The 24,806-nt window shown below is 34.0% G+C and overlaps 1 protein-coding gene across 3 annotated transcripts in view; it reads left to right on the top strand.

The window, feature by feature from the left end:
* Positions 1–24,806, top strand: part of LOC118193939 (epidermal growth factor receptor kinase substrate 8-like) — a 174,746-nt gene that overhangs the window by 34,684 nt on the left and 115,256 nt on the right. Inside the window, exon 1 of one of the 3 annotated variants that reach the window (XM_035365100.2) lies at positions 13,292–13,843. The exons of the other annotated variants lie outside the window; for them this stretch is intronic. The gene's annotated coding sequence lies outside the window, so the exon portion shown is untranslated. Of the gene's footprint in view, positions 1–13,291; positions 13,844–24,806 lie in introns of those variants that run through there. 3 annotated transcript variants of the gene reach the window in all.

Raw genomic sequence — 24,806 nt, 5'->3', positions numbered from 1 at the left:
TAAACCAGCAGACAAATATGATAAAAACCTAGGATGCGTAATTTGGAGAGCCCCGGCTTCAATATAAAGGAGAAAATAAATAAAAACTTAATAATAAATTACAAAATAAATATTTTTGATAAATCCTTAATAATACAGAATATTGTTATTATTGTAAGTAATACAAATAAGTTTTCTTCCTAACCAAAGGACCGAAGTTCGGACTTAACATCAGCGGAAAGCAATGAATATTATTTTTTGTACGTGGCACCATTTATTGCCTTACATTGTCATTAATAACTCTGATGGAACAACCTTCAGCATTAGGTCGTTCTCTACCAAATAGAGATGTCACCACGAGACGCAAAATCGCCGCACGGTAACAGCGCCTAAGATGTTTTTACCATTTTCTTTGTACTTCGTAAAAACGAGCGAGTTTTCTTTAGAAAGTTCTCCACGTAGACATCCGCCCTTTCTCTCACGAAAATATGTGTGTTCTTCCATAATCAACAAACCAAATCAAAACAATCGTTTATTTACGGCTCTCTCCTTCTACGGAAAATAAGGATGCATTATATTCTTTTCCCCCTCTGAACACCTACTGGAGATATATTCCTCAAGGCTGGTGTCTTTATAATCTCTGTCTCTTTCATTTCCCTTTTTTATTGCTTTGTGGAAGACGAATAGAAAAAATTTTGAGTGATTGAATGAAGAGTCTTAGATGCATGCGGAAAGAATTCCAAAGCCAAAAAATGCTAGAGCAGGTCATTCTTGCTTTTTTCTACTATCTACCTTTGGAATTCATGAAGTGTGGTGCACATTACGTGAATAAATTAAAAGTTTCTGAATCATGCTGTAAACGTACTGGGAAGTAGTATATGCGATTAAATATTTTGTTGTGCTAATTAAATTGTGTAAAAGTACGTAGAAGTTTTCGTAAAAGGTACACCATGTTTTTCATACCTGAGAATTTTAAATTTCAATAAAATAACTGAAAGCGGAGTTAAAGAAAAAAATATACACCGCCATTTCTTACGGAAGGAAGCAAATTCACTCAAAGTAGTATTTTCCGTTCGACAGGTAAAAATTAAACATCTAATCATGTACTAATATTAAAAACATGTGTTGTATTAAAATTAAGCTATTGATTTAATTTTGAAATGTAAAAGACATACGAAGACCATACACGCATCTAAATAAAAATATCTTTTACGTGTTCTGTCAGCGGTGGAATTGAAATTGTAACAGAGAAAATCTAGTAAACTTCCTTCTCGTACCTGTGTCCTACGCCCTCTAGGCAGAAGTTTTCCTTTTCTAAGAGCGAATTGTGTACGCTTTTTAACTTTCCATGTAATATTGCCAAAGGTTAATTTAGAATTCAAACAACAAAAGTCAGCATTATATTTGCAAATTTTCACAGGACTAGTTTCGATGGTTCGGTAAAACCATAAAAATCCTGCAAGATTTTAATGGATTTCGATGGTGAAAATTTGCAAATATAACGCTGATTTTTGTTATTTTGAACTCTAAATTAATACACGTCCGGCGTGTTATTTTATCTTAATTATATAAGGTATTTGAGATCCATAAAAATCTTGCAGGATTTTCAATTTTATTAAAGTAACAAAGTGTCAAAGTTATGTACACATTAGTAACATTATTTAAATATTAGAGGTATATTTTATTTATTTATTTTTTTTGCATAAATGTACATTTTTTGTAAGTTTGCTTTATTAGAACCATAAGGTAGTGAGTGTATTTGTTTATTTTAATAAAGCAAAGCACACGAGGGAAATCTGCCTAAGGGAAGGATTTTCTTAGGGAACTAGCTCGTATTCATATCAGACATGAGGGAAAAACAACCTTGTAGTTAGCTCGTTCGCTCGAATTCACATCTGTGTCGAATTGTTCAGCAGTCTTAACTCCTCGGCCACTAGTGGAGCGACTTTGCCTAAAGGCCATCACAAGTTTTTATTATTCCAGAGAGCCATCACAATTTTGAGTATTTGCAACAAAACCTTTTGCATTTTAATTAATAAATTGACTCATTGTGAGTTGTTCTCTTAGCTTATATTTTGTTATAGTCATGATCATTGGTTTTGGCTTTAGAAACTTGTACCTTTTCCTCACACGCTCCAAAAAATGTAGGAAACTAGAGTTCTATTTTGTTTCAAAATTATACGCGATGAAGATATTTGGTTGTAACGAAAGCTTAATAAATGTTCTTAGTAAAGTTAGGAGAAAAAAAAACATGAAAGCAGTACTTTTTGTATCGGTAATAATCACCACCGAAATGTATGATTTTCTGCCAACATTTTGGTAGTTTTTCAAAGCCTCCGGCACAGAAACTTAGTGGCCGCGAGTCCAAAAACAGATCAACCTCATTTCAGATGTCCTGTGCAGAATGGAAGGTAGCACCAACAAGATGTAGCTGCAGGTGTGAAAAAAGGTTGAAATCCGAAGATGCGATGTCAAGGCTATTGATAGTAACGTCAACACGCACTAGCATTTCGCTGTACACCTTGCTGTCGAGGGTTTTATCTTGCTCCAGATAATCTTTGTGGATAATACCACTGCAATCCCACCAGTTACAAGGCATGATCTTTTTATTAGTCAAATTGCACTTTGCGACGCTGTCGACAGGTTCACTGGGCGCAGACCAACCCCCTTGTGGGACAGTGTTGTTGAAATAAATCCACTTTTGATCACAAGTGACGATCTGGTCCAGAATTTTGTCCTTGCATTGATATTCCGGCAGATTAGTGCAGGCCCGAACAACATCTATCCTTATCTGCTTCAGTCAGCTCATGCGGCACCCAACCATTGAACTTGTACGTCAAGTTTATGCGATACATAGCGCGACTAATTTACATAGCATTAACGTCTAACTTAGCAAACTCTCGAGCGGTTGCGTACTGATCTTCTTCCACAAGTTCTCGCAGGCGGGACTCATCAACATCAATAGGCCGGCGAAAACGCTCTGCTTCTTGAATGTCATAGTCCATAGTTGTGTTTAACGGATATCCCGCCAGTGGGGGTCTTTCCTTGATCACTTTCCGCTTATCGTGGACGCTGTTTTCGATTTAGAAAAACAGGAAGCTTTCTAATATAAATCTGATATTACACAGTGTTTGAGGATGAAATATTTCTGAGTGTCTTTTGAAGTTTTGTGACATATGTTGGGGTTATATTCAGTTTCATTCCGTTAGCCATGGCTAAGAGACCTTACTTAAAAACTTAAAAAAATTGTCCAAAATCACCGTACACTATACTTTTCCGTTTAACTGGAAGATAGTTTCCGAAAATTTACGTTGACGGAAAAATAATAAAGGTAGGAGAAGATGCGTTGTGTGCGCTAAAACCAAGGAAAAGCGAAAGCAAACAACTCATTTTGAGTGTGAAATATGCAATGTAGGACTGTGTGTCGATCCTTGTTTTGAATTATTTCACACACAGCAGAATTTTTAAACTGGAATTTAATTACCTACAGGTAATTCTTTTTTTTTTTTTTTTTTTTTTTTTTTTTATTTCGTATTTGTAAATTTTGTTTCATGTTTATAGTATTCATTTCTGTGTGTATAGTTATGATTTTAGTATTTTACCTGTTTAATTTATTTCTATTAATGTGATATTCTTTATATTAATACACATTAAAACAAGTACATTAAATACGAAGTCATAATATCAAAATGCTGGCGGGTTCGGTCCTGTGACTCCCGGCGCTGGTCCTTAAGGGGTTAATAAATAGTTGCAAAAACATCTCTCTCCAAAATTCATAGGGAAGAGCACATTGCATATCGATTTAAAAATCGAAACTTCAAACAATACATTTTCAAAACTGTTCGTAATGTTTATTTCAACATTAAATATCATGAAAGCATTATAATTTCAGTTCAGAATCACGAACTAGAACCTCAAGAAAAGCATGCGTAAGGTCATTTTAAGGCTAGAGTGTAATATTTCATTCAAAAATTTAAATCTTTTTGACGGTCATCTTATTGTTAATTACACTTAATTCTCGTTAAATAACCTAACCTAACCTAACCTCTCTTTGTAGCTGCAGTCAAGGCTCATTCATGTAAGGCTCCTCTGAGTCTTGGCCGGGCGTCGGGGCGCGACCTGTTCGGTTCATTTAACGTCAGATATAGGTTCAATATACGTCACATATTGTAATCTTAACATTTCTGCATATTTTTATTGGAATGTACCTTCCTTTTAAAGAAATAATATTGTGATAGTTACCTGTAGTTTATCCAAGACTGCTTTCCACTTGTTACGTTATTTGTTGCGTTTTTCTGAATTTAAATTACTCGCATGATTTTCCCCTTTCAATTTTCGGACAATAAAATTAGCTAAAAAAGAAGGAAAAATACGCGAGGACATGCGGTATTCGTCGTTCTCCGTCGTGTTTTTTTTTTATAAGTATTTGTTTTGGTATTTCAAATTTCGTATAATTTCACATAGTGTCCAACAAATAGTAACTCGAATGTGAACGCACAGTTGTATAAATTAAATATCATGAAGTTAACAAATATCATCAAGGATATTTACTAAACGTAAATAGGGAAAAAGACCGCCCGGTGACGAATTGGCTAGCGCGTCAGTCAGCTGCACCACAGGCCCGGGGTTCGATCCCCAAGCTGGGCAAGGTTAGCTCAGCCTTTCATCTTTGAGTGGGTCGATAAAATGAGTACCGAGTTCGCTTGGGGACTATGTTTCTGAGCAGAAAGAAGGACGGACATGTTAAGCTCCCGATTTTCTTTATCGAGCTGAAGCGTAACACAGACGGAGAACAGATCCATCGGCTGAATAATATGTTCATCTTCGATATTCGTGTGGAAAAATACAAGCCAAGGAAACGGCCTGCGCAGTGTTTGCGCTGCCAGGCCTTTGGTCACACTCAGCACATGTGTAACAACCCAGAACGCTGTGTGAAATGTGGTGGAGCTCATCGGAGCAATACTAGATCCAAAAAACCTGACGAGAAGCCGTGCTGCATGTACTGTGGAAAGGACCATGTGAGCAGTTTTCGTGGATGTGAGGTTTACAAGAGGAGATTTCAGAAGAAGAAACTCCAAAAATTCAACGATAACCTGCACCGGAAGTGACATCGGCGGACTTTCCGCAACTTTCGAGGAGTGACAATCGCCCTGCTCAGATAACCAACAAAACCTCCTACAGCTAGTCAAAAATAACAGAAGTTCTGCGCCCAGTATTTTCGAAGGACTTTTATCATGCTTTTCAAACCCGAATATCAAGGAACTTGGCAAGATCTTACTCGAGATACTTAGCTTTCTGCAGAACGTGAATATTGTGGAGAAACTCCAAGTCTACAAACAGTTCAGACTTTAATGGAATTAGTGAGAAACTTTATTTATCTGCAACCAGCTCTTGATCACCAGCTTTTTTGATCTTCTTTTTACTAGCGTTTTTCATCCTTAAATTCTACAACTTAATCATTAGGTAATTTTCCCAGTTCATCAAAATTTTTATCTGCCAACTGAATTCTATGTAAAATTAGGCTACTTTTTAACAACGTTCGAAACTGCTAAAATATTCTAGAAGGGGTAGGGCCTTCGGCCCAAGTACCCAATTGTCGCGATGCACCGTTCTACTGGAGTGCTTGGGACTAAAACACCAGGGGTCCTGCGGCATATGATGATGCACTCCGGGGCCTAAGGTCAAGAAAGCAGATTTCGGGGCACTGCAAATCATGGTCCACTAGGGTTGTTGTGCCTTTTAGTTTAGTTAAATAGAGAAAAAACAGGGACCATAATGAACAAGAATACCACTTTAACGGGAGCACTGTAAATTATTAGATGTTTAGAGATTCTGCATAACTGTTGGCACGCGCTTAACGTAAAATAACTGCTGCAAGTAAGGAAATTTTTAGATAGTGTAAAAATTTCCTTTAAAAATAAATTGCCAAAAATATTCCGATTTGGTAGAAATTTTTTAATCCTTGGCCAAGAATTTTATTCTTCCGCTTTAAAATTTTTGAGTTCGTTCGATCAGTAATTTACTTTCCTTCTATTTCACCATGATTCGTTACCTCATTTCTTAATCGTTTCGGAACTATGTTGCATGCCAATGCTCTGACCTACCTCTATTAGCGACTTTATTAGGTCACTTATCACCGTCCATTTTTAATCGCGTGCGAACAAACAGAGGTTTGTCTTAAAGACGCTGAAACGAAGAGCAATGCAATGATAATAGACTACTGCAGTACACGGAAGATGCGCTGCTTTTAACCCCCGCCTATGCTCACGGATGCCGTACCGTGTAATCTGTTGTGGTTCAATGTTCGTATACTCATTGGTTTTCAGCTCAGCACCTACGGGTCAATGACACGCAACGATGGCCAATTGTGACTCCCGAGCTTTTTATCTTTATTATTATTCGCTGTCTACCTCTTGTTTTCGTGCTGTCAACGCTCATGATTTTTTTTTTTTTTTTTCTACATGTTCCTAATTTCATTAAAAATATGCTAAAAGGTGTCGTCATAATTCATGTAGGTGTGTGCTTTCTTTCTTGGAAGTTTGTGACTGCGTGTTGTATCGTGTATTGTTCTCTAGGTTGGCTGAAATTTTTGTTTTAATTCATATTCATTGGCAACAAACTTATTTCAGTTTTCACAGGAGTTTTAGAATAAGGATATAATTTGGGATGTGGTTATTATTTCATTCTTCAAAGAGTTTTAGAGAAAGCTTATAATTTGGGATGTGGTTATCAGAATTACTAATCTCGATTACTGAACAAAAAATCTGTATTTATGTATGCAAGTATGCATGCATGTTTATATGCTCCTCGCTCTATGGTAAAACGATGGTACCTACAACTACCAAATTTTGAACATATATCGATCTCCACCCGAACATGTGATGCAACATAGAAGCTCGAATTTTGATTTTGTATTTTTATTTATTTCATATTTTGACAAATTTAATGAATATTTTATTAATAAACTCTGCAATTTAAAAACGAGGATTGGCAGCGCTGCTCGAAATAAAATATTTTTATCCCTAGCGCGCCGGACTGTTGCCATTCGGTAAAATGTAAGATATTAGTCTTTCAGTTTTTAATTAACAAACTCTGCTATGTAAAAGGAGCGCGTTGTCTGAAATAAAATGCATTTGTCTTCCACGCCTCAGCGTGTTAAGCTGAAGATATTTAACTTTCAAATTTAATATGTCTGATATTCAGTAATAAATCACGCGATTTAAAAGCAGCAAGCGCAATTCTTAAGTATGTTTTTCCTTTTTTTTAATATGATTCTAAAAAATACATTTAGGCCATGCGATGTCTAATGAGGAACAGTAAATATTTTTATGAAATCACAGTAGCTGAATTTATTAAAATCATTATATATATATATATATTAGTGGTAACTATTTTAGGCGGCTGACCACGCAAATGGCTAATAATGAAAATCTTCACGTATTTAAATATTGAACGTAATCAGTATCAATGTGGAGTTCGATTCTTAATTTTTATTTGCCTAGCAGCTGTTTAGAAATGGATTCTTGTGTACTATTTTTTGACATTAAATGGAAATTGATTATTGACTGAATAGGTTATGTTCCTATATGGAAATAACATACGAAAAAAGAATTTAGGATGCAAAGATGTGAAAAATAAATAATGTTTCAAAGGGATTCCTCCATCAGCCGATCGCTGTAATTCTCCAAGCTTGTTCTTCCTTTAGAAAGAATTTAATTTCTTTTAGTACGTTTCAGGTTTAGTACAACACATACATTTTCGAGTTCTTTTGATTCTGTAGACTCGAGAAATATTCTTTTCGACTTCTTTTGATACTTTTTGTATCAAATGTAGACCTTTACAGAAACTCTCTCCGCCAATTAGCAGTTAATGTCAGATATATATAGTAAAGTATCTTTTATTCGTCTTTCAAAGAATTGTTTAAAAAAGGCTTATAAATAAGAAGACGCATCATCGAAATCTCAGTGTAGATGTGTGTTTTAGCTGCTTAAGATCATTACTGTACTTCAGCTATTTATTATGTAAGTCTGATAACAGTACCCAGATTTTGGTTTAAAATATCATCGATTTTTTTTTTTTTTTTTTTTTTTTTTTTTTTTTTTTTTTAAGATACTTTATTTTTAAAATCATGCGAACTGAAATTTATCCTACGAATTTAACTTAACACTATGCGACCGCTAGCGGTTCAACAGCATACGCACGTCCGACCGGCCGCAGATTCTCCCTAATAATGAAATGCAGATGATATAGCAAATGACAATTGTTTATCGCCATGACTACCGCTTAATAGGCTATTTTTAGATAACCCCGAGAAAAAAGCGATTAATAGGCTATCGGTCGGTAGGCGTGAGCGAAAAAAAGCCGATTAATAGGCTATCTATCAGTAGACGTTGGCAATAAAAAGCCGATTAATAGGCGATCTGTCGGTAGGCGTTGGCGATAAAAAGCCGATTAATAGGCGATCGGTCGGTAAAGTGTTAAGATGTTTAATTAAATTATCTACAACCATCCTTCCTTAGTTCTCATTTGCTTTATACCACAATGACATGGACTTCTTATGATTAAAGGTACCATTCTCTTCCTTCCATCAGCATTTGCACAAAATAACATAATTAGGCGATCTTTATTCTCATTGAGTGAATTACAATGTCTCTGACAAACGCGAGTTGACAAAAGAGATAAGGTTTATCAAAGTTAAAAAAAAAATGTCTTTCAACTGATAGTCACTCCTTTCTTTGCATAGATTCTTTAAACTGATTCAGTGGGTTATCATTGGATTTTTCCGTTTATGGCATGAATTGAGCTGTCATAAAGCAATTTAAACGTATGTAGCTACTCATTTAAAAAACATCGTCATTACAAACATAGGACATCTCATTCAATTAAAATGCTATTTCTTTTGCATTCTCAATGAACATAGATTCATTCAATAAAAAATGGTGCATGGTACTAAAAAAAGAAAAACTAAGCAAACTATTCCTGAACTTAGGAATCTTGTGCCTTGAATGCGCAACTGCTTTGAAACGGATTTTTCGCAAACAGCTATCTTCTCTTTTATTTATTTATTCCCCTCCCCAAAATTGTTTTCAGTGTTGATACAAAAATACCCATTCCCCCTCCCCCTAGAGATCGTTCTATTTTTTTTGGCTTCTGTATTCTTTTAAAATTAAGTTTGCGCTTTAAGGAAAGCGCAGGGTTAGTCTAGTAAAAACATGCTTAAATTATAGAGGAACAGACTGCGTCTAATGATTAAATCGACATATAGATGGATAGTTAAACGTAAACATCACGTTTGGGAGTGTTGCTTACTATCACATGGCATATGTGGCAGATATTACAGTTCCTTTTATACTCGGATTGGAATTTCTAAGGAAATACAATTTTTCCTTGGACTTTAAAAATAACAAAGTGCATTCAGCCTCTGAGGACATAACTATCCATCATCGGAAGGGATCACTACATAGAAACGCCGACGCCCTGTCTAGAAGATCCTGCCCAGAAAGCTGCCGACATTGTTCCAGGGTCGAAGCGAAACACGAGCTGCTTAATCCAGTGTCACGGCAAATTGCATCAACATCGGCTAATCAAGACCCATGACTAATCAAGACGTGTTTACAAATTTTTAGAAAGATTTCGATAAACAATTTTTTAAGAAAGCAAATGTTTTGGAATAAACCCTTCTGGAACAGTTTATTTGAAATAAGAAATGTCATCTGCTACTTTAAATTTCTCTTCTTTTAAAACGTCGCATGTAAACAAGCTGTGTGTTGAAGAATGTTTTTGTTTTTACCGAAGAGAAATATTCCTATTCCATAATTTAAAAACGTTGAAAGAATGCTCGTAGCCTCATGCAAATTGTAGGATCGAGAGTTGTGAGATAGATATGCAAATGTTTAAAATAACTGACACATAAAATTGGTAGCCTTTGCCAAGCCACGTCTAGTGCTATACGCAGATCATTCAGGGTTTGCGTCCGTGGCCCTCGGTTAATGTTACGTCTAATGACATTCCACCGGTATTCGAATAGTTTTACAGGGAGAATATTACAAGATTTCATTGCAAAGCATACGTGACCTATATCCATTCCTAAAAGACTTCCTATTTCCGTATTAGTCGAGGCAGCATCTTTTTATTTATAGTTTCATATTCATGTTTTCATATTCATGTCCAGCTTTCTATGGTGGCGTTCGTTGGAAATTAAATGATTTGTATAATTTTCTTCTCGCGATTTTCGAACTATAAAATTATTAAAAATTATAATTATACTAATGTACGCGAGTAAATACTGTGTATAATAATATACATAGTGACAGGAAAGGATTTTAAACTGAGAACAACCAAATAATTGCAGTCTTCTTTCTGATATTTTATATTCTCGATTTGAAAATAAACTATAAATTTTTAATAACATTTTATTTTTTGAAAAATATAATTAACGAATAATAATGAAAATAATAAATTTATATTAACGCTTAAGCTTTAGAACTTACAATTAATTAAGGAAGAAAATTTATGATGAATTAAGTGTGCCTGAGTAGCAGTAGGACAATTTTTATGCAAACAATTTTGGCTGGAAATGCGGATCTTGCTACAGGAATAACGATGTTATAGGAAATCTCGGAAAGAATTCTGTGATAATCTATTCACGTCTCGAAACTAACTGAAAGTAGATATTATCAAACTAAAATATATTCAAAGTCGTACGTTAACCTATTTAGAAGAATTTTATCTGTTACAGAATTTCGCTGTAGGATTTCTCCCTTTTTAGCATCGTAGACGGAAGAGAATGCGGGAATCACTGAGAGTGACCCATTTTATGCATTTCCATTGGAAAATAAAATGCTTTTTGTTCAGAAAGATGATGTAATATTTGTATTGTTCGTCTTGAATGTATTGTATATGAAAGTATCTTTCTACGCACGAATTAATTCAGAATTTTGTATGGTAAAATAATAAAATTTTGCTCTTTATGAACATTAGTGTTCTGAATAAATGTTACATTTTTAGAAAACTAGCCTCTTACGAGGCCAGCCGCCTTAAATAGTTATAAAACGGGAAAATGTACAATGATTTTAATGTAGTTAGTGTAATATCATAAAAATACGTATTATTTCTAATTGGACATATCCTAATTTAAATGCATTTTTATTTAAATGAGTCTCATTAAAACGAAGAAATAGTCTTCTTATGTCTGTTTAAATCAATCAGATTAAAAAGGAGAAAAAGTCTTCTTAAGAACGGACTTTGTATGTTAATTACAGGTAGATTGAATTTGAACGTTAACTATCTTGCGCTCTACTGAATGGCAACACTCTGGTTATTGTTGTCTTGTCCATATTATATGGAACATTTTTTGCCAGAGCCTACTCCGAAGAGAGGTTGTACTTCTATTTTCCGCCCCCCGATGTTTGAAGAAGTGCACCCCGGAGAGGATCCGGGAGTCTCCCACCTCTCTCCTCTCCCACCAATTCACACGAGTGTATGAAAGATAAAAAAATTTTATTTCAGGCAGTAGCGACACATTGTTTTAAAGTTTTTTGATTGAAATTAAAAGATAAATTTCTTTTATTTTGCGGCATGGCAACAGTCTGGCAAGTCGGAGGAAAAAAAAAATCTTTTATTTAGAAGTGTTACCACTGCTTACTTTCAGATCACTGAATTTATTATTCAGAAATTCATTAAATTCATACAAAATATGAAATAAAAAAATTAGAAATTCAAAATTCGGGCTTCGAGTACAATGTTCGGGCGGAGGACTATGTGTGTTCAAAATTTGATGCCTATACATAAATAAAATAGATACACATCTATACATACAGATTCATCATTATTTAATAATAGAGGTTATTGATCTGCCAGGAATATTTAAGCACACATTTTAGCTATTCGATACGATTTGTTAAACTTAATGTGTATTTAATAAAATTGCTTTAAAAATGAAACAAAACATATCTCAACTATCATATCAAAACTAACTCCATTTTTCACGAAATCGGAGGAGAAAAATTAAGATATTACACCTAAATTATGGGTAACTGTAATTGTAAAATGAGAAAATAATTGATAAAAATGAGAGCAAGGCTGATTGATAGCATATTCTGATTACTTTTTAATAGTATTTATTCACAAAGGGATATTGTTAAATTACACCCATAGTCATCAGACTAATTTTGCTATTATGTCATTGTTCTTCCGAAACAGTAGTATGATCTTTTCATATATTATTCCTTGCAGTATTTTCTGATGTAATAAGATATTAATTTGAAATGTCAGTTTCTTTAGAACGTCTTTTTAACAGTAGATTTTATTTCTCATTAGTTATCCGTGACTGATGATCTCAAACCACGATAAGAGTAGGGAACAGTGCTATCTATATATAAATGCATTCTGTTACTCGGTCGCGTAACTAGCTTATTTTCCGGCTTGGTTTTCTAGCTCTTAAGTTCTGAAACATCTAAAAAATAATCGCGTTATTTCCCCCTTCCACAATGCGCTCAGAGAACCATTTCTTTAAAATCTAAAGTCTATTCGTCCATGTAGTGATTGTTCGTCGTACTAACAAAGACAAACTCACGCAAATTACCTGCGAAAGTCACGCCGAATCTTTCCTTCCTAACTGTTGAAATTTATAGCAGCCTAATACAAGAACCTACACTTCATAACGAAGCAAATGCGAAATGACATTTAGTCTACGATTTCGCCGAATCGTCTGCATATTCATCTTCTCTAATTATTTACGTATGATTTGATGCCTAAGGAACAGCAAAGACAATAATAAGAACGAGCAAGATTCGATTGGGAATTACTATGTATTCTTATTGAAATGTAGGTTTCTTTTAATGAAATAATATTGTGATAATTACGTGTAATTTATCTATGGCTACTTTTCATTTTTTGTGTTCTTACTGTATCTGCCGCGTCTTTCGGAAATTAAATTATTCGCATAATTTTCCCCTGTAGATTTTCAAGTGATAAAATTAGTGAAGAAAGGGGGGACTACGTGATGAAATACTGTAATTGATCGTTTCAATTTATAGTAGAAGTAAAATAGAATGTAGGCAAAGAGGAAATATATATATATATATTATTATGTAGTTTAGTTGCTGTAAACTGCGTTTAAGTATGATTTTGTTTTCACTTGTGAGGAAAGAGCACGTTAAAAGACATTCCTGCACGCATGTTTAGTGACATTTCGGTAAATGGATGCTTCTGCAGTTATTTACGTTCAGTTGAGATCTTAGTCACGCGCTCAACCGTAGTGATTTGGCGGACAATATTGATGCGATTTTACTATTGATTTCTTCGGAAGATAACTCCTTATTGCTTGCATACAAAGTTATTAAAATCATGCTTTTTTTCCTCATTCTTTTTTTCGTCTCTATCGTATAAGTGTTATGTCAGTTGTATTGTTGCTTCTGAGCTTATTCAGAGACACCTAGGTTATCAGACAATTTCGTGGTTATCTGTCGTAATCGCATTGTGAAAGAGAGCAAGCAAACGGAATGCTAGGAGAACAGGAACTGATCTGTTTGCGCATGACACTGGAGAGTCAAAATTTTATCTCTAAGGTTGGAATTTATAACAGATAGGAAGCTTACTTTTTTAAGTTTTCAAGGTATAAAAAAAAAAAAAAAAAAAAAAAAAGAAAGAAAGATATGTGCTTGTAATTTATAATACTTAACCATAAAGCATTTTCCTGTGATGTGGTGCCTAAATTTTCGACGTTTGCTGTGGAAACTTTTGCAATTTTTGTGGTGACTTTCACATTGTATTTTATGTGCGATGTGATTTATGATACTCACGTAATTGCAGAATAACGAAATGCAATATTTCTTTTAATGAATTTGTGTCTCTAGTGAATTCGGTAAGTAACAAATGTTTGTTTTAAGTATTGTCGTTCCTCACTGTTCTTCTAATATTAGAAACGGCGAAGAGAAAATAAAAATGTGTTGGCGTAGACGCACTTTGCTGATCGATGTTAATTAATGCTTATCAATATTTTTAACCGAAACATTGTGTGCAGTGAAGTTTTTGATTCATTTCATGAGTTGATTTATTTTGTTAACTTTATTGTGCAGAGTTGTATTGTAAAATAAAACAATTGTGTTTTGAATGTACATTTTGTTTTGAATTTGTTTGCATTTGCGATTTTTAAGCTATATGTAGTTTTAACTTTTGTAGAATTAAAGTTACTTTTTGCAAATCATTTTATTTAATAAGCAAAAGTTAGTCAGATTTTCATAAAAGTTATTTTTTAATTTTAAAACCGGACGAAACTGAACAGAGTTATTAATTGCAAACTGTGCATCGCAAGGAAATTTTTTTTTCTTTTTTAAAAATTTTAATTTTTAATTAATTTATTTTGTAGAAATCAGTAGTTCCGTCGGGAATCCTTCTCTCCCCTTTTAGACCATACATTCTTTCAAGCTGTAGATTTCATGTTATAATTCGTTACGTTTTATAGCAATCACAGTTTATTAAAAATGATACTTATTAGCCCAACTATCTTGCAGAAGCCGTCAATACTTTCAGAATGTTCAAGAGTATTGCGACCATGGGTTGGTTTATTTGATTATGGCAAAGCACTCGAGGGGGATATCTACTTAAAGGAGGGATGTCTTCGTGGAGGAATTTTTAAGGAAAACTGGCTCGTATGCATGTTACACATGGGGAAAACCAAGAAACCACCCATGCAGGAAAACCAAGAAACCACCCATGCAATCAGCCAGTTCGCCAGGATTCGATCCCCGGTGACCGAACTATGAGTGTTCAGCGACTTGACTGCTCTGCAATCATAGAAAAAGCAATTTAGTTTCATCAAGCAATACCGACATTATCATGCGTATTCTTTGTACTCTAATGTAAATTCTAATGGCTTTTATAGACAAATCGTGATACTTATAAATCTTAAATTCAGTTTTTAAATATACATTTGTAGGATGGAAGCAACTGCGATAAAATTTCTGCAGGAATACAAAGCACAAAATCACTAAAAGCAACAACTAATTCTAAATCTATTTTTATAGCGATAGCCACGAATTATTTAACAAAATTTCATTATCATCATAATAAGCGGCTGTAAGTAAATTTATTAATTGATTTTCCAGATAAATACATAATTGAAATATAAATACTTACGATAATACTGTACCTGCATGTAATGAATAATTCTTTACAGTAAAAAGTATTTGAACAAGGTTCATATAGCATTAAATGTTACTGCTAATAAATCAAATTTATTACTTACTTGTACAAAATAAAGGAAATACTGTAATTGCGAAAAATTTCGATTTTCAGATTTCATCGGAAATATCTATTTTGACCGTTTCCGAATCCTTATTATTATTATTATTATTATTGTTTGCTAAACATCTGTGCGTACAAACAGAATAAAGGACTCTTTATTCCAAAACGGATAGTAAAATGGCTTTTTTTTTTCGTGACGTGTGTACGTATGTATGTATCTTACGTTTTTAAGTTCGTATGTTACTCGAAGTTGATTAAGCAATTAGCCGTAAATATGTTGAAATTTTGTGTATGGGTCTGCTATAACATCTAGTTGTGCACCTTCCTTTTTCATTGCAATCGGCAGTGCCATAACAACACTTTGCTCGAAGTTTTTTGAGAATTTTTCGCTTATTTCAAAAACGGTTAGCTGTAGAATGTTGAAATTTTGTATATAGGATTTCTGTAATATCTAGTTTACACCTGTCTGATTTTTACTTTCTTGTGCAAAATAAAGGAAGAATTGTAATTGCAAAAATTTCGGTTTTCGGATAACGGAAATATCCATTTTGACTAGTTTCATCGTGACGTCTGTATGTACGTGTGCTGTAGAACTCAAAAACGGTTCGCTATAAAATATTGAAATTTTGTGTATGGGACCCTAGTAATATCTTAGTTGTACAGGCCCCCCCCTTTTTTTTTTGGTGTTTTTTTTTTTTTTTTTTTTTTTTGGTTGTACAGGTTTTTTCCAATAATGTGAGCTTACCCAGTCTTGGCAATTCTTAGGCTTACTAGGTAACTAGCTTCCAAAGCTTTTTCACTTGAAGTAATAAAACCTTTCATTATTTGTCTACTATTTTTGAACTCCGATAATTTCCTCTTGAAATATTCTTCAGATTTATCCTTCAAATGGCATGCTTAGATTCAAGATGTCTTTTAAGAAACGAGGGTTTCATACTTTGGATAATAGTTAACCTCAAACAACACATTGAGGTTGAGGGTCCATTTCATCTCCATTCCAAGTAAACCCAAATGATAAATAAGTTTTTTATATTTTCTAGAAACAATTTTTCTTTTCTTTTCAATTTTCTCAGTACTAGTACTCTTGGATACATCGCCTATGAATCATCACTTCTACTTATCCTAGCCATTTTTCTATTTTGAAAAACCTAGGTTTGTTTTATTATTTTTCATAAATATTTAAATGCACAATATATTACTAGTTCTTCAAACAACGTTATTCTTAAATCGCATAGAAAAGTAAAAAATACAAAACAAGAAAACAAAACACCTGCTGTTAGAGACAGCAAATCGACGTAAAAAATTCATTGTAATTAAAAATAGAGCAATGTGATCCCGGAAATGGGTGGCGATGTAAAGTGTAGACATGCTAATAAACCGATCAAATCTAAAAGAATTAATGAGATGATCTTTTTACAGAAATATATTTTTGTTTCCTATTAAATACAACATCCATTTCTATTAATACTTTAAAAAATTAATGGCGACAAATTTGATTATGTGTATGGGTAAAAGAATATTTGTGAAAGTAAAAACGAATTGCTCTGTTACATTGTACGAGCAGCTACTGACCTAGAGCAAACGTCAGATCGCATAAATTTACGAGTGTTAGATGGAAGGGAGAAAAAAAAAAAAAAAAAAAAAAGAGAAAGACAGAATGTTGGGGTATTTAAATTTTATAGTTCAGAATACTTTATTTCTTTGCTTACCACGCATTTTTCTCTTGCGTACCACCAGAAGAGAATCGCTTATAACATTTTATTAAGGATTCATTGTGTCTTTTGCAAATAATTCGTTTAAAATTCAAATTAAGTGGAAGAAATATAAAGAATAGAAAATATCTACCCTGTCTTTCGGAAGTAATTTGTATAAATTCAAATTAAATTGAAGAGTTAGAAATAGAAAATCCCATGATCCTGGAAAAAATTGTTTTATCTGATCCGAACATGTTTTTTCTGACTCTGAAGTAATTTTTTATGGTATACAGCTCAAAGTTTTGACGCCATACTGAATTGGAACTCATATACAAAATAATGTTTCTTCTTAGGAAACTATGCAATCTGAAATTGCGTTCAATATTTCCTTCTGAATAAAAGTAACTCCAGATCGAAACTAAATGAATTAGATCTGAATTAGATGTTAGTTCTTTTTATTATTGGTGCCTCCCAAAAGAACGCGCTGCAGAAGTTTGAGTCTCGTTTCCAGTTGAATTTCTTTTTAACAAAATTATGATTAGACTTATTTTTGTTAATAGTTGTAAAAAACAAAATCTGATTATATTCTCACTTTTGCGTAATGGTATTTAGTTTCGAACGCATTTGATTATTTATTGCCTGTCATATCTGCGGGGGCATAGTGTAACTTCGGGAAATAGGGCGCTACAGTTCATTCTGGTTAAATGAACCAGTTTATGAGCAGCATAAAAATCAGATAGTGAATATTCATGCTTTAAATCAGAATCAAGTAAGAATAAGTTTTTTATTATTAATTCTCTTTTATTTCCCTGTACGATGTAGAGGTTGTAATAGCGAAAATTTTCGAGTTTCATATTCAAGGGAAACATTCATTTTGATCGCTTCCAAATCTTTTTTTTTTTGGCTTGGCGTCTGTACGTACGGAATAAACTAAAGGATGATTGTAAAATGGATTTTTTCCGTGACGCCTGTACGTACCTATGTATGTCTCTCTATTATAACTCAAAAAAGAGTAATCATAGAACGTTGACGTTTTGTATATGGGGACTGCTATAATATCTAGTTTTGCACCTCTCCTCCTTTTACAATCGGAAGTACCGAAAGTGTATATATATATACGCACTCATCTCCTTACGAAGTTCTGACTTCAGTACGAAAAAAAAAAAAAAAAAAAAAAAAAAAAAAAAAAAAAAAACAGGATATTTAATCTCAGAATTTGCAATTTTTGATGTTAATTTCAAATTTATCTTAAAGGATCGCTGAATTAAGTTAAAATAATTCGAGGAAATACGTTTAAAGGAAATATAGCAAAAAATGTGTGTAAATTTAATAGGTATAGAAGGAAGTCATTGAGGAGTCCACATCAGATTTTTACCTTTTTTTCCAATGGCAGATTGTGAACAATCACAAATGTAACCCAGTCCATTAATATAGACAAGGCCGGATGTGGTGGTCTCTTTATTATGGAGGCACCTAATAGGTAGGCCACCATTGCCTTTCCCAGTCAGCTTCCCTGACCACCATACCAACTGGGCGGTTCAGATTTTTACCTTATGAACTAGATTTGTTTTGTAAATATTATTTTATTATTTCAAGTCTTAAGTGGAAATTTAGAAAATTTCTAACCTAAGCTTTTATGCATGATTTATTTCAACATGTTAACTGTTAACGTTTTGGAATAAGTAATACTACTACTAAATAAATAGTAATGGTAATATTACATTATTATGTAATAATACAAATAGTATCATTATTATTATACTATTTGTATTATTACATAAGTAATATTATTAAAATCTATAATAAATGTTAAACAGGAATTAGTTATGGTAAATTACAGTGTTGCTGTTTCGATTGAAAATAAATCTAGCACTTTATCTTCTGATAAAATTAATAATATCGATGATAATGTAAATGCTCGGACAAGTCACGAGGTAACATCAAAGACCTTTCTATGCTCAGAAATGGAAATAACGTATGAAATTTCTGAAAGCTGGGACAAAGAAAAAGAAAGATGTTCCTAACCTCGTATGTTACGTACATCATTTTTAAAATGCATAACTTTGGCCAGCATAACTTTGGAAAGTTTTGAAAATAAAATTTACCTTCCCATCTTACTTTTCGAAACATTAAAAATAAGTTGGCTTAAAAACTGGGCATATAGAAACATATTAGTGTTTTTAGGCGTCGTAATGTTTAATTTAATTTAATTTAGCTGTTTTCAGGGTTTGAATCACAGAAGCTATGATTTAACCCAGAAGTTTTCGACGCGGTTGGTATCGACCCCCAGAAAGTCGAATGAAAGTCTAAAGGCGGTCACTAAGGAAGGATCAAGGGGTCGATAGCCGAATACGCAGTGGTAATTGATCGGTATTATCAGGAGTCCACTGATTACAGAGGGGGATGTTTGTTGATGTAAAGCTATATCATATAGTAAGGAAGAAATCATAAAATAACTGTATACGGAGAAAATATACTAAAATTATGCTGCAAAAAGTGAGAATTGAATTATGTTGAAGAAAAATGTTCAAAAACACAAGTCTTACTCACACATGGCCGTTTGGCACTTAAAAAATCATCCGAGAAACATATCCCAGAATAAAAGTTATTACCGAACCAACATTATTATTAACCACTTATCCCTCTTCTTAACCAGTAGAAGCCTACCTCAATCAAGTCAATAATTTATTATGGGAAACGAAAAACAGGTTGCATATAAAAAATCACTGTATTGAACACAACTATCACATTAATTAAAATCAAACTTTTGTGCAATTAGAGTCTACGATCCCCCTCCCCCAAAAAAACTAGTCTATATTTTTAAAATTAAAAATGCTACTACAAAAAGAAATAAAACGAAATTTAATAAACCATTTAAAAAACTTTTGTTTGTTTTTAATCTAATTGTTATCTTTAAGTTATGTAGTATGTGCAATTATTTTTTATGATTATGTTGCATGCTGTGTGGAGAAAACCATTCTCTTAAAAGGTGTCGATGCAAGAAAAGGGTTGGGAATCCCTAATTTAATGATATCTAATTACAGTGCATAGTATCACAAAAAATAAATAAAATAAATTAGCCAAAAGTTTTTTTGGGGGTAAGAGGTGACATGATCTTATGAATCTCATTATTTATTTTGTGCTTAATACTTTACCTTAATTTTGTTTCAAGGATGATATAATTATGTGTGTTACATTAGTTCGTAATATTGTAACGAATATTCAGTTCTGTAATAATGTTGTAATATATTCAATTCTGTATAGATACACTTTACAATTATATTAATATATTTTGGATTTTGTAAATAACATGGGAAGGACCGGAAATATAGCCTACTAAAATAGATTTGGTCTTGGTAAAAAATTTTGTCGAAGCTCATAAAGTTTGGTGATTTATCGCCAGATTTGTAGCCATTGTGGAAGTTCGTATGAATAGGTTTCCCTTTTTCGCTTGAAGCGATTTTTGCAAAATACTACTGTAGTAATTGTTCTCATCTTTGAGTAAATGTATACAGAAAGTGCCGAGCGGTCATAATCTTTCCTGAGCGCTGGAATTCTATAATGTATTGAGTGATGTCAGTAATGTTGTTGTTGATATATGTTACAGGCAGTTCTTCACAATAGTGCTACGAGTTACTTCATAGGATACGTGCCACCTTTATACTCAATCAATGTTTCCTAGAATATTCGAACTGAATGAAATAATGACTTGATTATGGTATAAATTTACAGTTCTGTGCTTTATTTATGTGGATTGAAAAGTTAATTTAGATCTTTAAAAATTTCATTTTTTTATATGTTAATGTTATCACACTAAAATTTTATATTTTTATTCCGTTGTGTTCGAATGCGTATTTCTTGAACGTTGTTTCTGTACAAATAATTTTGTAAAACTTTTTTGGTTTCTTATGCATTTGAAATGCTTGTGAAGGAATTCAAATGAGTATTCGTGTATATTTTATGGATTTTGCAAACCGAACGAATGCGTAATTTTACAGTAGATATTTATCTTCTATCACTCTGTGGATAAAAGTTTCTGAAAATAGCCCTTCGTTTCTTAAGTCATTACAACGCAGAATTTCGGCTTGAACCATGTAATTTGCATTTTAAAAAAAATTGTGTTGCGTAAATCAGAATGACTTCGGGGTTTAGATTATTCATAGATATCTATTCTGGAATATTTTACTTACATTTATTTCTTGCATTTCTAATGCAAGTTGCATGAGAAACAGTTGCCCTGAATGCAAGTTTTAGTGTGATTATTAGAAGGCAATAACGTGCGCGAATGCTTTAAAAATCCCATTCTTTATGCATATTGCCTTTTAATGTAATGTTTGCTTTCTTGTGCAAACAGTTTTATCCAAGCAGTGATGACTTGTGCTGTTTGGAATGCGCAGCAGATGCTACAGAGAGGAAATTGAGTTAGGACTCGCAGTAGTTTTTAAACGAATGGGGAAGGGTGGGAAAAAGTATGCAATATTTGTAACGCTAGAGTAAGTTTGTGCTCCTGAAATATGCTTCTGGTTTTAGAGATTGTTAAGAGTTGCTTGGAATTTCTCCTCACATGGTTGGTCTTGGTATTGTATATTTTGGCCTTGGGGAAATTCTCGATAAATTAAGTAAGAGTGCGGAAGAATTATGCTGGGTTAGTGTAGGATTTCGGTGAAACTCCATATCAGCTTGCTATGCAGATGTCATTTTGATTATATGAAATTATTGTCCAATTTTTTATGCCTCTTTTTTCTGTGAAGGAAATTTTTATAACTTTTGAAGCAAAATCAATCAGCATTCTCAAAATGCATCCAGCAGTTAAAATTAATCCTTCTTCTCCAAAAAATATTTGTCTAAATTAATGAATTAAAAGAAATGAACAAAAGATAATGGATAATTTCTATGAACCTTTTTGCATTGGGTGTTTCCTTTTAATTTGTTAGCGCGTGCGGATAGAAAATGCGTAATGAGGAAGTGAAATATGGCTTTATTCAAAATAGTGTGTCCAGTTTCATTTGACTATATTTTTGAAATTAATAATGCATCGCACAAATTAGTATTACACAAGTTTTGCCTCGCATTGTATGTAACTTCCTACATACCTTCTCTAAATTACTACACTGACTACCAATAAGTATTTGGACACCTATGCAAATGACGATATCTGCGGTCATAAGGTACGTCACGGACTCCGCCGGTATATATCGTGTTGGAAACAGCATCGGCTTTAGTCGCATGCAAGATGCCTCGCAGTTCGGAGCTCTCTGATTTCGAGAAAGGTATAATTATCGGGTATCACAAATGTGGCCGATCCTTAAGAAACATATCTAGCGATCTGAAGTATCCAAAATCGACAGTGGCCTATGTGATTAAGAAGTGGAAGGTGAGCGGTAATTGTCGGAATGTGCCCCGAATCGGCAGACCAACGAAACTGGGAGATAGAGACCGACGAGTGCTGTCCAGAGAAATTCAGAACCGCACCCAACCGATGGCCCTTATCCGCGAGGAGTTTTAACAGGCATCCGGGAGTATTGCTTCAATGAATACCATCCGTAAGGAAGCACATCTGCTTGGTTTTCATGGTCGTGCTGCTGCCCATAAGCCTTTGATCACAAATTCCAACCACGCTGCTCGGTTAATGTGGTGGAAAGCACATCGAAATTGGACCGTAGATCAGTGGAAACGGGTTCTTTGGAGTGACGAATCAAGGTTCACCCTTTACCGTTCGGATGGCAGGGTCTGGGTCTGGCGTCTACCTGGAGAACGTCTCCTGCCAGTATGCATTGTGCCAACAGTCAAGTTCGGCGGAGGTGGAATTATGGTCTGGGGGTGTTTCTCCTGGTATGGGCTGGGACCCTTGGTCCCCATTCATAGTAAGCTCAACTCCGATGCCTACTGCACTATTTTGGATGACAATGTGCTTCCTACGTTGTGGCAGTTTTACGGGTTGGACCCCTGTTACTTTCAGGACGACAATGCCAGTTGTCATGTTTCGACGGTAACCAACGCTTGGTATGGTGCCAAAGGAGTTCATCGAATGGACTGGCCTGCCTAGTGTCCAGACCTGAACCCTATCGAGAACCTCTGGGGACGAGTTGCATCGCCGAATTCAGGGCTGCACTACCCGTGCAAAATCGGTGAAGAAACTTCTATGTCTTCTCCAAGCCGAGTGGAAGAAAATACCACTAGCTGTCATACAAAGACTTGTGGAAAGTATGCCCCGAAGGGTCCACGCTGTAATTACCTCTCGTGGAGGCTCTACCAACTATTGATTTTGAATAAAGTTAGTTTTTCTTTTCTATCACAGGTGTCCAAATACTTATTGGTAGTCAGTGTATAATTAAAATGGCCTATCAGCTACCATCCGATAAAGTCGCTTAAGACTGGTATTTCGACCTGGGTCAGATCCCAGCTATAGGGCTTTCTGCATTAGAATTTTCGTGGTTTCCTCATGTGTAACGTGGATGCGAGGCAGTTCGCCTTAGAATGCCCTCCATGTCATCCCTTCTCTTAGTCAGACAGCCAGAGCTGTATTAACCGCTAAGCAAAATAAGAACTTGCTTTGGGTATCAAGATAAGAGGCGCCGCCTAAAGGTTCCTTGGAACTAAAGGAAAAAGTGCACCACAAAATAAATCTCATTGCAAGTTTTAACAATGAATGTATGGTGCAGCTCTAGAGAAGAAAGAAAAGAAATGGATAAAAAACAGATATAATGGTAAATGTAGTGGCATCAAAATCTTTTAAATGCTTATGGTTTCTTGTACAGACGGCTCTTGGTTGCTTTGCCTTTACCCAAGCAGCGCAACTCTATAGTTAAAATGACACTATGGAAATGATGCTCGAATGAGTAACATGCAGCCTTTGTTGCTTGCTTTACTGTAGCACTGAACTCTTTCAGTAATAAAGAAAATTTCATGCGAAAGTATTGCTACTAACAAGAAGTCTGTGAAAGGGTATTCTAAAGTAGTGATGCCTGATTATTTTCGACTAATGAAATACCTTTCTGAATACACATTTTGTGACTCAAATGTTATGAAATTTGGGTTATTATTTTGTTAACATTGCTTTTATTTGAATAAAATCCATGCTTAGTATTTTCCACTGAGTTCGCCATAACGTGCCTCAATGGTTAATAGGCCAACACGCAGATCTTCAAGATGCTTCAGTCAGTAAATTCCGAGAATGAAACTGGGAGTTTACTCTTATAGTGTACGAAAACAATTGCAGAATTTTATCTTTATATTATAGTTGTTTATCATTCACAAATCCTGGATTGATGGTACTGCAGTATCTAGAAATTGTTTTTCTCAAAGGGGAAAAATAAACTAAGCATTGGTGGTGTTGTTATCCATTTTTATATTAATTTAATTAGTATTATGAACTTAAATGCTATTACTTTGAGGAAATCTATTCGCAAAGAAAGAAAATTTTAATGGGGATATCGCTTCCTATACTGGGACCCTGATTCTAAATTGTTAGACCTTTTAATTGGCTGTCTATTTCGGAATCTTATCATTTATGCAAAATTGGGAAGAATAAACTAAACATAATAGATTTTCACAATTTGCTGAAACCTGTCTCTGATTCTTCGTGAATGAAGTAAAATGTATATTAAATTCCGCAAATTTGTGCCACACCTGGCTCACACTTGCATGCTTCTTTAAAATATTTTGTCATTCTGACATTGTGTTTTGGCTTTTTGAGTATTTAAATATTTCAAAGGAAATTTTATTTATTTTCCAGAGATTCTGATATATTCTTCTGACAGATAATATAAAGTAGCTGTCGCATACTTTATATTATCTGTCAGAAGTTAAGAAATAATGTCTTTAAATATTTTTGTATAAATTGTTTATATTAATGTTTTTAAATAATATATCTGTCATTGAAAGAAA

Source organism: Stegodyphus dumicola, chromosome 10 (genome assembly GCF_044657685.1).
Source record: "Stegodyphus dumicola isolate Sdum_Otavi_A_Nest chromosome 10, ASM4465768v1".
Taxonomy (NCBI): Eukaryota; Metazoa; Arthropoda; class Arachnida; order Araneae; family Eresidae; genus Stegodyphus; species Stegodyphus dumicola.
The sequence above is the reverse complement of the archived record's forward strand: the minus strand, read 5'-3'. Positions and strand labels throughout refer to the sequence as shown.